The sequence below is a fragment of the Rattus norvegicus genome, chromosome 14, assembly GCF_021556685.1.
Source record: "Rattus norvegicus strain SHRSP/BbbUtx chromosome 14, alternate assembly SHRSP_T2T, whole genome shotgun sequence".
Lineage (NCBI taxonomy): Eukaryota > Metazoa > Chordata > Mammalia > Rodentia > Muridae > Rattus > Rattus norvegicus.
This window is the reverse complement of record NC_141547.1, coordinates 16,694,989-16,710,976: the sequence shown is the minus strand read 5'-3', so window position 1 is coordinate 16,710,976 and position 15,988 is coordinate 16,694,989. Positions and strand designations below refer to the sequence as shown.

At 43.0% G+C, this 15,988-nt stretch overlaps 1 pseudogene; it reads right to left on the bottom strand.

Annotated features, from left to right (window-relative positions):
• Window positions 1–15,369: 15,369 nt before the first annotated feature.
• Window positions 15,370–15,499, bottom strand: LOC120096799 (small nucleolar RNA SNORA48; annotated as a pseudogene).
• Between the last annotated feature and the right edge of the window lie 489 nt (window positions 15,500–15,988).

Sequence of the window (15,988 nt, the reverse complement as noted above, 5' to 3'; positions counted from 1 at the left end):
TTAACTCGTGTCCTGTGTAACACCCTCTTACCTGGTACTTCATTTCCCCAGACTCTCTGAGTCACATTCCAATTCTGTCATCTAAACTTTATCATACAGGTCTCAAGAGGAGGCAAGGAGGCCCACTCCAAGGACAAGAGAGATCTGTCACCTAAATGGGGGCTAAACTGGCCTCTCCAGTCTATCTCCTTTACCCTGTGCCTCATCCTCCACCTAGGATGCTTCGAATGTCTTCAAAGGACTATCTATGTACTGCTGTAAAGAAAATTGCCTTGCTGGCAGTTCTCTGGTTCTCTTTCCAAACCGACCCAGTTGCGAATCTGAGGAGCCCATTCACCCTTGGGCTGGACCAGAATTCCTCTTTGTGGTTGAAAGAAGAGATGTGTAAGGAACTTCCTCATCCTGGTTTGAATTTGAGATGATCCTCATGGGCTCATGTGTTTGACACTTGGTTCCCACCTTGGGGAGTTACACCGGGAGGCTGTGGCACCTTTTGACTTGGACCCCAGTGGGTGATGGAGGCTAGGGTGATGAGAGCAAAGGCAGCCTTACTTCGAGCCTGGCTCTCTATTTTCTGTTTCCCATCTGTGTGGCCACTGCTTCAGGCTCCCATTACCATAGAGCGAACCATTTCATCCACCATGCCTTCCCTACCACCCCTTCCACACCATGCCTTCCCTACCACCCCTTCCACACCAGGCCTTCCCCACCACCCCTTCCCACCATGCCTTCCCCAAAACCCCTTCCCACCATGCCTTCCCCAACATCCCTTTCCACCATGCCTTCCCCAGCACCCTTTCCCCACCACACTTTCCCCACCACCCCTTCCCCACCATGCCTTCCCCAGGATGAACTTTATTGTACCCTTGAATCATGATCCTTCTTTGAATTGATGCTGTATGACATCCTACCATGCAACACGAGAGGGAACAAACGCAACCCTGTAGATTAACATGAACAGCGAGCAACGGATCCGAGAGAATTATAACAAGTCCCATGATATAAATGATTGGGAGGAAGTTTCAGACAGTGTCCTCGTACATGTCTTAAAGCCATAACTATGAAAGCAAATTATAAAGTAAGCACAGAGAAGCCTTTTAAAGTTTAAACACCGAGAAAAGACACAGGCTCGTTTCATTCTGTTTCTTATGAGTTACATGACCTTGGGTAAGTTACTTACCTCTTCTAACCCAAATACCCACATTTTCAAGTAGAAAATTAGAGTGTTCTTATAAAATTTAAATGGGAGATTCCTGAGGCATGATGCATCATGGTATCCGGCCCATAGTATCCAAATATCAGTGTGCAGCAAGTAACAGTCAAGATAAAGTTATCCCTAGTTCAAAGGACCACACCAGACATTGGATGGAGAGTACAGGGAGCAACATTTTAGAGAAGGATGAAATGTACACTTTAAGACTGTTGGGCCGTGAAAATGAATGGGAGTGGAAACTGAAATAGAATGGTTTAGGGAGTCATCTTGCAAACAAGTGCTCCTAATCCATTGACTGTCATTGCAATGTCAGGGGAAGGAAGATTTTATTTCTAAGTATATCCCTATGTTCCAGTCACTCAAATACATGCTCATTAACTACCTTGGATTCTGGTTTATGTTAGAAAGTGCCGCTGTTACTCACATGAAAACATTCTAAATGAGGACATTCTGCCTGTAGTACCTGTCATCAACATATAACTATATTTATTCTGGAAATAGTGTTTCTATTCATCTTAACTACCCCGTAGGTCACTTTTGCGGGCTGAAGAAAACTTCAGTTAAAGATTCATGAGCGTGTTTATTAACGTCAATTACTATAAGGAAATACTGAAGGCAATTTACTCATAAAGAAAAAAGGTTTGTTTTGACTCGTAGCTATAGAGATTCCTTTCCAAGATCAAATGGCCTCATTGCTTAGGGTCTGTGGGGAGAGTCGCTTGACATGAAAGAGACACACTGAGAAACCACTCACTCATAAGGCAAGGAACAGTGAAAGTGCACAAGGCCAAGGTTCTTCAATCCCCTCAAGGACATGGCCCCAGTGATCCAAGGACCTTCCTGTAACCTCTATTTCCCAGCATATACTACTACCCAGTAGCACTTTGGTGGGGACCAAGAATGTAAGAAAATATGAGTCTTTGGGAGACATTGATTCAAGTCAAAGTCATAAAACTCCCATTATACTGTTAAAATAAGAGCATGTAACAGGGAGCAGAGCTCTGCTACCTTCAAGTTCTGAGCTCTCCCTGTATCCTTCAGAACCAATGACTTTCCAGAAGCAGACTGAGGAGTAGTGGGGCAGGGAGTGGAAGGAGGTCTGTCTTTTTATTTTATTGATATGTAAATTTTTCCACTGAGTAAAACAAAGAGGGCTGGGAAAGCACCTGAAAGACCTGGAAACCCAAGATCAGTGTGGAGGTCTTAAGACTTCTCCATGCCTTTGAGGAATTTGAGGGCTGTCATTTCATCCTGATTGTATACCAAGTTACCAGGGGCCAAGGGCAGCTCAGAGTGACGGATCTACTGAATGCAGTGTCAAGGGACTGCAGGGTAGGGGGTTTACTTTTAATGGTCCACAAAGAGAAGAACACATATCTTGCAATGATAGATTGCTAATGAGGCTTGAGAGACTTCTCCCTGAAACACTGTTTAGGTGTTTAGCTTCAATAGAGGGGACATGGGCAAGAAGGGAGGAATAAGGTGACTGGCATGACAGATGTTTTCAAATACTTGAAGAGTTGCCACATGGAAAATGAAGAATCTTGATATCTATTAGTCCCAAAGACTGCAGTAACTACCTAAGGGTTAGAGCCAGGTAAACTTTGGATTCACTATAAAAAAAAAAAAAGCTTGCTCTGATATGCTAATAACAGAAAATATTTCTGAGGAACACAGTAAGTTCTTGGTACTAGATATGTATATAATGTATAATGCAAAGGAAACTCAAATCATTTCATCTCCCTAACCAAGAGATACCAACATTCAAAGACTAGGTAACCCCAGACAGTCTTTTCTCAGCCAAATTCTAATACAATATAATAAGATTTGTTCCTTCAATATAGTTTGAAATGACCAGTTAGTTTCAAAAACCCATAAAATCATTAAGAAATAATTTAAATGAATTAATTAACTTACAAGCAGCTAAGAATCCCCCCACTCATATTGCAGCTAACTATAGTATTGTGGGTTCATGGTCCATTTATATAAATGCATTAGTTCCCATAGAAATTAAAAACAAATTCTAAATGTGTTTATTACATGTCCTGCACCACTGCTCTCAAAAGTGCTACGATCTCATAAGTTCTGCACTCAGTAGCCTCTCAATAAAGGAAAGCCACTGTCAACAGCAAACATTACTGTCAACTCTGTGTGTGTGTTTTTGTCTGTTATTCTAATAGACATTATATTAAATTTTCAAACAGAAATTTGTAGATTGTCTCAAGTGCATGCTTAAGTGTGGGCCTAAAGGCACAAAGTGATTTGGTACAATGATAAGAACACGAGATGGTGTTTACACAGAGCAAATATTCACACATAAGAAGGCCTCCGGGTGGGGTTCTTTAAAACTAGAATTGGTACATAGGAGGATTAATGTTGAAACTAAGATCTCATGTAGACCAGAAAGCTATTAGTGAAAGAGACTTGCAGCCATGATAACAAATATTATTTACTATCCTTAATAACGTTTAAGTGTTGTATCCCTCTCATATGACAAACTGTCAAAATGAACGAGTCAGCAGATCTCCTAGAATAAGTTGATGACCTTCAAATATCTTATACTGTGTACACAAGTATATGTGTCTGCATCTGGGTGATCACATGACATGGCATATGTATGTAGGTCAGAGGACAACTTTCAGGAGTAGGCTCTCTCCTTGTCACGTCGGTCCTGGAGATTGAATTTAGGCCACTGGGATGATGCAAAGAACTTGCTTTATGGCTGAACCCAATCAATAACCTAGCATACTTAAATATTTATTTCATCAATAAATTCCTGCAGGTCAGTGTAGAATTACCCATTGCCATTTCCTGTCATCTAAGGAATAAGAGAGTAGTTATTTGCTCCTTTGGAGACAGTATGAAAAATTTAAAGATTAATAAAAAGCTTCTCCCCTCAACCCTCTTGGTTTATATACATCCACAATGCCTCTTTGCTTAAAAACGTATTTGCAGTGCTCTTATTATCACTCAGCTTCTTATTAATATACTTCATGAATCAAAATGGTACCTGCCAACAATGAGCATCTTCCCCGTCTTTACGTAGAAAGCGTCTTCAAATGTGCTCACATCCAAGAAGAGAATCAAGCTGCAACCACCAGCTTAGGAGATTTTAGGAAATGCCCTTCTCAGAAAGAAGAGTGTAAGGCAACCAAAGATGAAAGGAGTCACCTCTACCCATCATCTCTGCACAGCCTGATTTCCTTCTCCATGCTCAATGTCGCCCCATCAGCCTGGGTCTTAGCATCTCTGCTGGCAATACCCAACTGCCCTGCACTGTTAACCCAGTGTCATTTCTCTGCTTCAGTGCCTTACCATGTAAAGTGGAGAGTCACGACTATGCCATCAGTGGTGGACTCGTCAGAAGGAAAATGTGTGAATGCACAGAGCGTGTTTAAACAAGAGACCAGCACTTAGAAAGCACTTAAGAAGTTCTAACTTCATGTAAGAATTTGTCCTCCAGGTTGTGCCAAGGCTCCTGGATCATCCTACAGTACACGTGCAGATCCATTCAGATCCACCACTCCACGTGTTTTTAGTCTGTACCAGTTTAACCCAAGCCACCATTATCTCTTGCCTGGATTACTACCGTTGGCTCCTGATGGGATTCCAAACTTCTTTTCCTGCCCCTCCAAACCAATGTCAATTCAGGATAGCTCAATGGTTGTTTTGTTTTTTAATTAGATCTTGTCACTCCTCTATTTGCCCTGTCCCTTCTTCTCTCCCTCCTCCTCTGTCCTCCCATTCTTATATCCCCCCTGCGTGTGTGTGTGTGTGTCTGTGTGTCTGTGTGTCTGTGTGTCTGTCTGTCTGTCTCTGTCTCTCTTGTGTGCCTGCCTGTCTGTCTTTCTGTGTGTCTGTCTGTCTTTCTCCTCACAAACAGCAACAGACTTACAATGATGTATAAAGTCTGTCACAGCCCATGGTCCCCACTTCCTGACCTCACCTCAGCACCATTCCCAATGCTTTCATGCATTTCAGCCATGACAGAACTCAGTAGGATCCTTCACACCCTTCAGGCCTGCTCCCACAGTAGGACCTCTGAGTCAACCATCCCCTCTTCCTGTGAGATGCTTTTCTATCTTCTTACAATCTTCTTATAATCTCTTTGCTTAGCCTAGCAGTGCACTGCTTCCTTTGCCCCAACGTTACTACTCCCTTTTAACTTCCTATTTGCCCATGCTCCTCATAGCCTTTTATTGTAGTATATAGTTTATTGATAATCGAGCTTGCAAGAGTAGAGATGTTTATCTGTTGTTTGTTGATATATCCTTGGCTCCTCGAAAAATGGCTACTCCACCACACATTTGAGATTCGTATATCCTACGTGATATCATTTATCCTATAAAAGAACAGCTGAGTGAGTGGATGAACATATTCCCAACATGCTTAATCCCGGTGCATTGAAAATCAGTGACGATGTAGCCTCTTTCCTTTAGCCCTGCTCTCTGATGATGTCCCCCACACACCCCTCTTTCCAGACACCATGCACTGTTTGAATAGCCTTCATTTTCCTGGCTATACAGGAGTCCTCTGCTGAGCACAACCTTGTGCTCTTAGTTTCAATGGTTCCTATGTCAGGATCTTGACCCACTTGCCTAGCTTTTCTTTAGCATCTAATTCCTGGTGGAAAATTTTTCTTACGATTCTGTGCCATTATGTAGTCTGAAGAGGACTCTAACTTATCAAGAGGGTGGTTATGTTGGTTTCATTTGTTTCTGTGGTTTCTCTCTTAATTGTGTTGTGGATAACAAATGGGCTGAGAACCTATTATGTCCTCATCATTGTGCATAATACAAAATGTGTTGTATAGATCATTGATACTCTATTTATCTGTAAATACGATGTAATATTCACAGGATTGAGTGAAGAAGGGCCACAGGGTTCATTGGGTACCAGTGTTGCCCAGTGGAAGCAGGAGGCTTGGGAAGTTAAAGCTCTTCCAGGTCAAAGACTTTTTGTGGGGTAATATGAATTCAGGGCTGGTGCCGAGGCTCCCAACATTAATGGAGATAAGTCAGAAAATAACTGGTAGTAAACAAGGTCAAAAACACGACGAAGAGTTCTTGAAGGATCCTTGATTCAGTTTTCACACTTACTGATGGAAACAGGGATGTGAAGGGAGAATCAGATCAGCACCTGCCTTGGCTGTATCTCTCCTGAATTGTCACCACCCCAAGGAAGCTCTCTTGACTAGAGGTATGGGATGAAATCCAAGGAGAGGTGATCACATGCCTGAGCATGATGGATGCCAAACGAAATGTTGAAACTGGAAAAGACCAATGGGAGAGAGAGAGAGAGAGGGACAGACAAAAGCATCAGAAGGGGAAAAGAAGGAAGGGGGAGAAGGAAAGAAAGAATAATCATGAAGAACGATTAAAAGAGTGAAGAACGTTTCTTTCGCCGCCCTAACTGCCCCTGCAGGGTTCTGCCCAGGTCACTTCCTCACTGTGGGTGGACCAGTGAGTACCCACCCCTTTAGCCTCTTTAATGTCACTGCTCTTTGCCGTGGGCTTTTGAGATTCCTCCCACTTCCCACTGATCATAAACCCTCTTCTCGGTTCAGGCATTTTCTGTTCTAGGGCCAGGGTCATGTAACATGCTGACTAAGGTTAATTGCCCAGTTAATGCCCTTCATTCCCGATGTGCAGGATTCCTTTTATCGCCATCTGTTCGAGATGAGTTGAATTCATTACCAGCCTTCTGAGCCTGAAGGTCAGCTAGATTTCAAATTATATAGCAAGAAACAAAGATTTTTAAAGAGCCTGAAGTACCGATGGAAGGTTTTCTGAATCAGGATCAAGATTTGTCTCGGCTTATTTTACTGGAAATATCATACCACACCCTGAGTTCTTCACCTCCACTCTCCTGATTCTTCCAGCAAAATGCTCGTGTGCAACCTGCAGAGACCAGAGTCCTTAGCCCAGTCTTTAGAGTCCCTTCTTTATACACAAATAGAATTCAAAGAGGAGTATCCACTATGCACTGGGACATATTACAAGGCTCTAGACATATAGTGAGAGCAGTCTCTGTTCTCAGAATGAACTATATAATTGGAGAGCAGAAAAGTAAGTCAAAACTTTTGTAAATATGATAAGAAGAAGGACATCAACTGTGAGAGAGAAAGAGAGAGAGAGAGAGAGAGAGAGAGAGAATGCTAAAATTTAGTCTTCTTTCTACATGTATTATTTTTTCTTAATTAACCTGAGCCCTGATTTGAACCCAGACAACTTTCCATCCATACTGTGGTATTGAAGGCAGACCAAGTGATCCAGGTAGATTCATTCGTTCATGTGACCCCTTCTGCTTCTGACTAGTTGACAGTCCCTTCTTACAACTTGCTGTGCATAGTTTCAAAAATTCAGAGTCACTGATGCAGAGAGCCCTGTGAAGATGCTGTGCTGAAGTGGTTCGCTGTCCGAATAAGATACAGAAGGCATACAGTGCAGGCCTAAGCATGCTGTCCATGACGAGAAGGGCAGATGATGCCATGGACAGGTTTTGCCCAATCACAACTAGGAAAGGCTTATGGGGAGATTTTCAGGACACTGTAATCCCCCATTGCTCTTTATTTGGGCAATTATCTCTCTTGAAGCATTTTTCCTTAATCTGAATGATAGTTAAATGTTTGTGTCAGTTCTACAGGGCCATGGTTTGCCCCGATATTCAGTTAAATATTATTCTGAGTGTGACTGTGAGATGCCTGCAGATTAGAATTAGCACAGCACTTGAATCAGTAGAATATTGTCCCCAGTACACATAGGCCTCAGCCAACCCAAATACATTGAAGCCTGAACAGGACAAAAAACAAGCAAAGAGAGAGTTGTGGAAGCCCGAGACTTCGGTCCAGGCTTGAGTGGGTGGCCTTGAAAGCTTTGTCAGGAGTGCGCAGTCATCTCCTGGAACTGAGCAATTTCTACATTTCATGTAATAGGAGGGGCATGGCAGTGCATGGCTGGAACCCCAGTCATCTGAAAAACGAAACAAGAAGATTGCCACAAATGCAAGGCTAAGAGTTTATGTTCTGAGAATATCTCCAACACACACACACACACACACACACACACACACACACACACACACCAAGGAAATAAATACAATCCTGAAAATTCATATAATAAAAGAAGCAAGTGAAGGGATTTGCTATCTACCAACCTTTGAGCTGGGACATTGAACTTAAAGGTACAGCACTAAGTCTCTTAGTTCTCAGGCTTTCAGACATTGCTACTTAGCTCTCCTAGATCCCCAGTTAACAGATGGCAGGATGAGGTCTGCTCAGCCTCTATAGTCATGTGAGCAAGTTTCTTATATCCATTTCCTCTCCCACTCCATGCCTCTCCATGTCCATGTGTTCTTATTGGTTATTTCTCTGGAGAACACTAACTGGTACCACATCATTCTCATCACCGTCTCTCCGTGTGTCTTCAGCACGTGTATGCCCTTGATTAGCACTTCCTGAATACAGATGGCTGCTAGGGTATGGCTTTGTCTCCTAGGAGCATGGCAAATATTCACAGAGAGAAATTACACAACTCAATATCCTTCTCCTTTGCTGTGCTGAATGCCCCTCCATAATATGGCTAAATGGAAAAATAGACTAGAACTTATCTACACTTGACAGCCACAAGAAAAAAGCTCGTTCTTATAAGGCTGCATGACATCTGTAGAAGCATGGCAGAGACCTGAGTGAACCACTATGAAACTACTTCCTTCCAAAGTGTTTGGAAGACTCCTAGAGTCCACAGTTTTCACCTTAGAGTAAACTCATTCTTTTTTCTCACATATGACCTAATCATCCACAGGATGCCAAATATCACTGTAGTCAGCTTTGATGATTCCTTAGAGATGCAATGTAGTATCAATCCAAAAGCAGAATGCTCAGTCCTCACTTACAGAAGAGACTTCCCTTTGCCTGGCCAGATCCCAATAAAGGACAAAGTAGAAGGCGGGACTATTGCTGACCTTGTCTCTTTTCCTTGTTTATTTCCTTCCCCCACAGTCAACTGGTGTTTGGAAAGGCAACAATGTGGGGTGGAGATTGATTGATTCTGTCATAACCTGGCTTTCCAGAGCCTGTCAAGCCTTCAAACTGGCTTTCCTTCTGTTTTGGCATATGAACTGATTTTTCAGAAACCTTCCATTATAAGGGTGATCATCCTGATGTTCTCTTAATTAGAAAGGGTAGATCTTTCTATTGTACCTCAGGAGCCACAGAACTTGGATATATCTTCATTGTCTTCTCTTTAAGGAAGCCTCTTTACTCATTCAGGGCCATCTCTTAGATGTAATCCATCCTTCCTGATGTGCACAGTTGACATATAGAAGAGGGAGGACAGCAGACATCCTTCCACAGTATGGTTGGCGGGGCGAAGGTGGTGCCTGTCCATTGATCCATCAGTTAGACTTCTCTCTGCTTTATCTGCAGACAGGACCACAGCAATCAGTGTGAGCATCTAAATTACTAGCAACTTAGAATGACCTTAGCAAACTCTCGATAATCTCCTGTGAGGGCTCTCCTTTATCTTTTCAAGGCACCATAGCAAAATATACAGTGGATAGCTTTAAATTTATTGTTTGCCACAATTTACTTATTTATCACAGTTTTGGAGTCTATGGAGTCCGCGGCAAATTCTGTATCTTTTCATCACCTACATTCGTATCACACTCCAGCCTTAAATAGCAGGATGCCAAGGTGTTTCCTGACCTTCCTTTATAACAATGATATCATCCCTACCTTCTGTAAGGGTAACACCCCCATGACTTAATCACAACCCAAAGCCCCACTTCCTAATACCACTGCTTTGGGGTAACAACTTTAGCATATAAGTTTGAATGTCTCATTAAATTGGTTATAGTACTTCTCTTCTCATTTAGATAGGAGAAAGCTCCTCCCCTTTCCCATTGGAGGCTAGCAGTATTTCCCCAAATGTAAAGAAATCTCTTGAAAATGTCTTCTTCTTCCCAACATTCTCTTTCCTCTAACTATAAGTCAGCCAGCTCTTGAGTGCTTATGCTTTTCAAATGCAAATCAGTGATTTCTGTTACAAATTATTCACCTGATGCTTCATTTTATAACCATATATGCAGTGTCACATTCTGCCGTTATCAGAGAATCTTCCTCCTGCAAGAGATGGGAACCAATACAAACACCCACAACTGGACAATGTGAAGAGACTGGAAGAGCTAGGAACACTCAGTCCCAAATGAGATATCTTGATCAATTCCCTCCCATAAGGGCTCAGCAACAATGCAGAAGATGAGGGGGAAAAGACTATAACAGCCAGAGGGAATCAATGACACCAAGGAAATGGTTTTCCAGACATAACTGGATGGACACACATATGAACCCGCGAAAGACTGTGGTGGTATGCGTGTGGCCTGCACAGGTCCAAACCAAACCAGATCCCAGCACTGAGATGGGGAAGTAGACACTAGCTTTCGTCCCCAACCAAGAAACTATCTCTAATAAAAACTGCTCACAAAGGAAAACTTAGTTTCTCCAAGGACACATACCATATATAAGGGCAGATCTGGTGTCCAGCAGTAGATGGTCAACACAAAACCAACTTGTGGTGGTTTTAATCTGCTTGACCTATGGGAAGTAACACTATTAGGAGATGTGGCCTTGTTGCAGTAAGTGTGGCCTTGTTGGAGGAAATGCATCACTGTGGGAGTAGGCCTTGAGGGCTTCTAGTGCTCAAGCTCCACCCAGTGTAGAAGAGAGCCTCCTCCCGGTTACCTACAGAGAAAAGTCTTCTCCTGCCTGCCTTCAAATCAAAATGTAGAACTCTCAGCTCCTCCAGTATCAAGCCTGCACACACAATGCTGTAATTCCCATCATGATGATAATGGGCTAAACCTCTGAAACTGTAAGCCAGTTCTAATTAAATGATTGCCTTTACAAGAGTTGCCTTGGTCATGGTGTCTCTTCACAGCAATAAAACCCTGAGATACAACTCAAAAGTTTTTTGGAGTTTTGTTGTTGTTATCGTTGTTGTTGTTATATTTTGTTTTTTACTTATATTGCTTTGTTTGAGCATTTTTTTATTTTAACCTTATTGGTCTTTGTTTTGTATACGATGGTTTTCAATTTCTATTTTTATGTGTTTGTCCCTACCTATATTTATACTCCTCCTGCTCTTTTTTGGTTTCTCTCTTTTATTTATTTATTTATTTATTTATTTATTTATTTATTGCCTTTTTAATTTGTATATTTTCTGAATAGGAAGAAGGCATAGAGTTGAAAGGGTGGGAAGTGGTGGGGGGGGATGTGGGAGGAGATGAGATGGAAAAACTATGATTGGATTATATTGTACGAAAATAACTATCTTCAATTAAAACATAATAATGCTTACATGCTGACAATAATAACATTTTGTGTCTTGGAAATGTGCATGCAGACTGTGGCATGCCTTCTCAACATAAGGGCTGCACCTTTGCCTCCTGAATGTTAGGATTAAAGGCATACATACCAAAAAAATCTTATATTGAAATCAGTGTTCAACAGGGTTCAGCTTTAATGAAAACTATAGCTGAATTTGATCATATAATTATGACTATAATTACGTTTTCTATGTATCACGGACTCAGGGCTGATACTGATTTTTTAAATCAAATCCTTCATTCTATCTTATTTATACTTGCATTTCCATATTCATGAGCCTAATAAATTTCTGAAACTGATAATTCTTCAGGCAATGTCAAATTTGGTCATGCCCTTAGGGATGTTCAACCACCCCTCCATTTTGCCCTTTAACCTGTGCGGTGAAAACACAAAGAGAAAGACGCATCTGTGTTGATCACCTGCATGTACCTTGGATGCTTTCAGCAATACTTCACTTCTCATTAATTATGCTACAAATTGGGAGGATGGGTGGAAGAAGGGTGCATGTCTTCAACTATCTTGAGCAAGTAACTCTCAAACCTTATTGTGCCTTGAGTCTTCCTGGGCAATATAGTTTAAAATGCATAGCCATGACCTCAGGGCTGCTGCTTTATTAGGCATTGGATGAAGCCCAGGAACTATCGTGCTGAGCATATGGTAATGCAGGTACAGTTGCCTGGTCCTCAAACCACACTGACACAACACATGATGTTGGTCCAGAAACCCTGGCTAGGATCCACGAGGGAATGAAAAAATATAGACATACATAGATGGTGAACCTAGGACCAGTTTGGTATCTAACACTGCTGTAGCAACCTGGAATATATTTATTAGATGAAACACAAGGGAAGGGGGTCCCTCTTAGATGTTTGAAGGTGGGCAGTGTGTGAGATTGTGAACATCCTGGAGAAGAAATGTCCAGTTGCTGGTCTTTCCACACACTGACCAATATTCATAAACACTCAGACTCCAGAGGAAAACTCCCCATTCCTTCCATGCTTGCCCCATTACATAAGAGTTTTGCCAATCTTCCATGGAATGATTGGCCTTGGAGTCCTCAACAGGCTGTGCTCATATCAAAATACACATTTACTGAGGACTTCGCATTCACTCACTCAGGGTTCCTCTGCCCTAGACAACCAAGAGCAAAGAGTTCCCACCCCTTTCCCAGGCAGACGGTATAAAAGTAAGATTGTTTTTTATAGCAAAATCTTTGTGTCATATTTTCCCCTGGTTTAAGAGTGATCATAGTGTGATTCTCCCTGTGTTGGAGTCACAACCATGAGAATCACAATGTGATGGAGCTCCTCCCAACCCAGAACCTTACATCTCGTTTCTGTGCTCTCTTATAAACCTTTCTCATCTCAGTTTATGCCACCTATCCCTCTTCCTGGTTGAGATTCAAACTTCTGCTTCTGGGACTATAAATATTAAGGAGAAGTGTATAGATTTTGTATTATCTCCAATGTCATACTTCCTAGTGAAGCTTCCAGGTCATTGGCAAGATCTTTTTTTTTTTTTTTTTTTTTGGTTCTTTTTTTCGGAGCTGGGGACCGAACCCAGGGCCTTGCGCCTCCTAGGCAAGCGCTCTACCACTGAGCTAAATCCCCAACCCCAAGATCTTTTTTATTTACAAAAAAAGTCCAGATTTTGTTAGTTACAAAAATCATTTTAAAAACACCAAACTCCTAAAGACATAGTTAATAAAGTCAATTGAGAGGAATTGGCCTCTCTGGAAAGCTTAGACTGAAATAAGGCAGAAAGGAAAAGCGAGAGTCTGGGGACACAGTTTCACAAGGCAGTTGTATGCGGTTGAATCAGAATACACTGTGGTTGGGGGAAAGGTAAAGTTTTGATTTATTCATTAGAGTAAATAGGATCACATTTGCCCTTTAAGTTAAGGAAATTCTGACTGTGGATGTCTGCAGCTTTCAACATGAGATGCCTATGACTACTGACGTAGGGACAGCTGGATTCGGCCATCTTCGTCATGACCTAGTGCTACATAGTTACAGTCACCATGACAAAAGACCTGGGAAAGCTTAAGCAGAAGACAGATTGGTGTTGGCTCATGGTTCCAGAGATTCTAACCCATAGGTGCTTCTGTGGAAGGATGTCTTGGTCGGAGACCAGAGCAAAGGAAACTACTCACTTTGTGGTAGAAAAGAAGTAGAGGGTGAGACAAAGATAAACCCTGGAAAGCCAGCATTTCCTTCATAATCACATTCCTGGTGACCTAACTTCCACTCACGTGGCCACATCTTTTAAAGGTTCTACCTCAGCTGGGACTAAGTCTTCGATGAGTAGACGGTGGACTCTGGGGAATAATCAAGATACAAACTATACCACTGCTATAACACAATTCCTGCTTGGTTTTTTTTTTAATGTTTTATTGATTCTTTGTGAGTTTCACATCATGTAACCCAGTCCAACTCATGTCCTCATCCCCTCATATTTGCTCTTTGCCCTTGCAACCTCCCTTCCAACAACAAAAGAAAACAACACACACACACACACACACACACACACACACACACACACACCTATACAAACAAACAAACAACAACAAAGCATAGAAAACATCCCATTGTGGAAGTTATAGTGTGTCACAGTGTGTCACAATGTGTCCTTCTGTGCACACATCTTCACTTGCAAATGTTCATTGCAATGAGTCATTACATTGGATCAAGACTTTTGGCTTCTGTGACACCATGAATATTGGATCTTCACTGGGTCTCCTCCCGTTACCCTGTTGTTTCCCTGTGTCATGGAGATCCTGCAGCTTTGGATCATCAGGGCCCTTTCACAGGTCACAACCTTTCACAGATTTGGGAGTTGACCATCTTAGAGCCCTGGATCTGGGTCTGGGTGATAGCAGAGCTGCTTCATGAATGTCACCCAGGCCGGGTGCAGGGTCCTGCTCTCCCTAGTGCCTTAGCCAGTGAGGGGGCAGGGCTAACTCTTCCTTGCAGGTAACAAGGGGGAGTGGAGAAGGGCATTGTCCCTGTACTCATGCCACCTCATAGCAGATGAGTAGTGGGGCTAGCTTTCCCTCACTCTCATCCTCAAAGTTGGCTCACCCACATACCCTCAACCAGGGCCAGCACTACTGTGCTGTGCAGGAGAGGTGCATGGCCTACTCTCCTGAGGGCTGCCAGCAGTGAGAGATGGGTCCAGCTCTCCAGAGTGCCACACCCAGGGATGTGGCTAGTTCTGCATGGCCTCTGGACATCTATGTTGTCCCTGGCAGCTGCCCCGACTAGGGACATCCCTGTATTCTCTGGTGGTAATATGAGCCACAGACATTGACACCAACCCCTGCCACTGTGTAGCCACAGACTCAACACGGCCCTCAGCATCAGCTCTGGCTAGGACTTCACCATGGCCCCAGGTAATGGGGCTGGTCACTCACAGTGGGCTCCTCATCATCACCCTCAAGTCTCCTTCTACCTCTCTTCACCATGCGGAAGCTGCTCCACTTGTCTTTCCCATCTGACCAGCACATACTCCCAGACCGTAGTAGCCCAGCTGCAGGCTGTCCAAGTGACTGGTGAGCATCTGAACAACATCCCCCATCCCTGCTGCATGGAGTGTCAGCAAACTGGTGTCTGTGGCTTGCCTGGGCCATGCAATGGAGGGCAGGTCTGAGGGTGACATGACAGTCCACAGGTCTTTGTCTTCTTCCTCCTTCTGTGCTGTGTTGCCTGGATTTGATATGGTTTGGTTTGGTTTGATTTGGTTTGGTTTGATTTGGTTTGGTTTGATTTGGTTTTTATGAGTCCTAGACATAAAACAGCTTTGTCCACCAAGTCAGGCAGAACAGAGACTGGCATCTTCTCTGCCCCTGACTGATATAAGAACGCCACTACCAACAAGGTGTCTCTTTGTCCATTGCTGGGGGGATTGTAATGCCTATTTCAAAAGAAAATTCAAAGATATACATGTATCTCTCCATTAATTTTTAAAAATAAGAAAGGAGACGAATCTGTTAGGAAGATGGCTCAGACACTAGCCTGCTTGGTGTGCAAACATAAGAACCTAGGTTTGATTCCTCAGTACCCACCAAAAAGCCCAGTGTGACAGCACACATGTTACCTCAACACTGGGGAGGCAGAGACAGGAGGATCCCTATTTCTGGACGCTCCGTGTAGCCAAATTAGAGAGTTCTAGGCTCATTGAGAATCCCTGTCTCAATGAACTAAGAGAGAAGGGTCAAAGAACACACCCAATATCAACAAACATACAGGAGGGAGAGAGGGAAGGAGGGAGGGAGGGAACAAGGGAGGGAGGGAGGGAGAGGGAGATGGAGGGGGAGAAGGGCAGGGAGAGAGGGAGAGAGGGAGAGGGGGAGAGGGGGAGAGGGGGAGAGAGGGGGTATAGGAAAAGGAAGA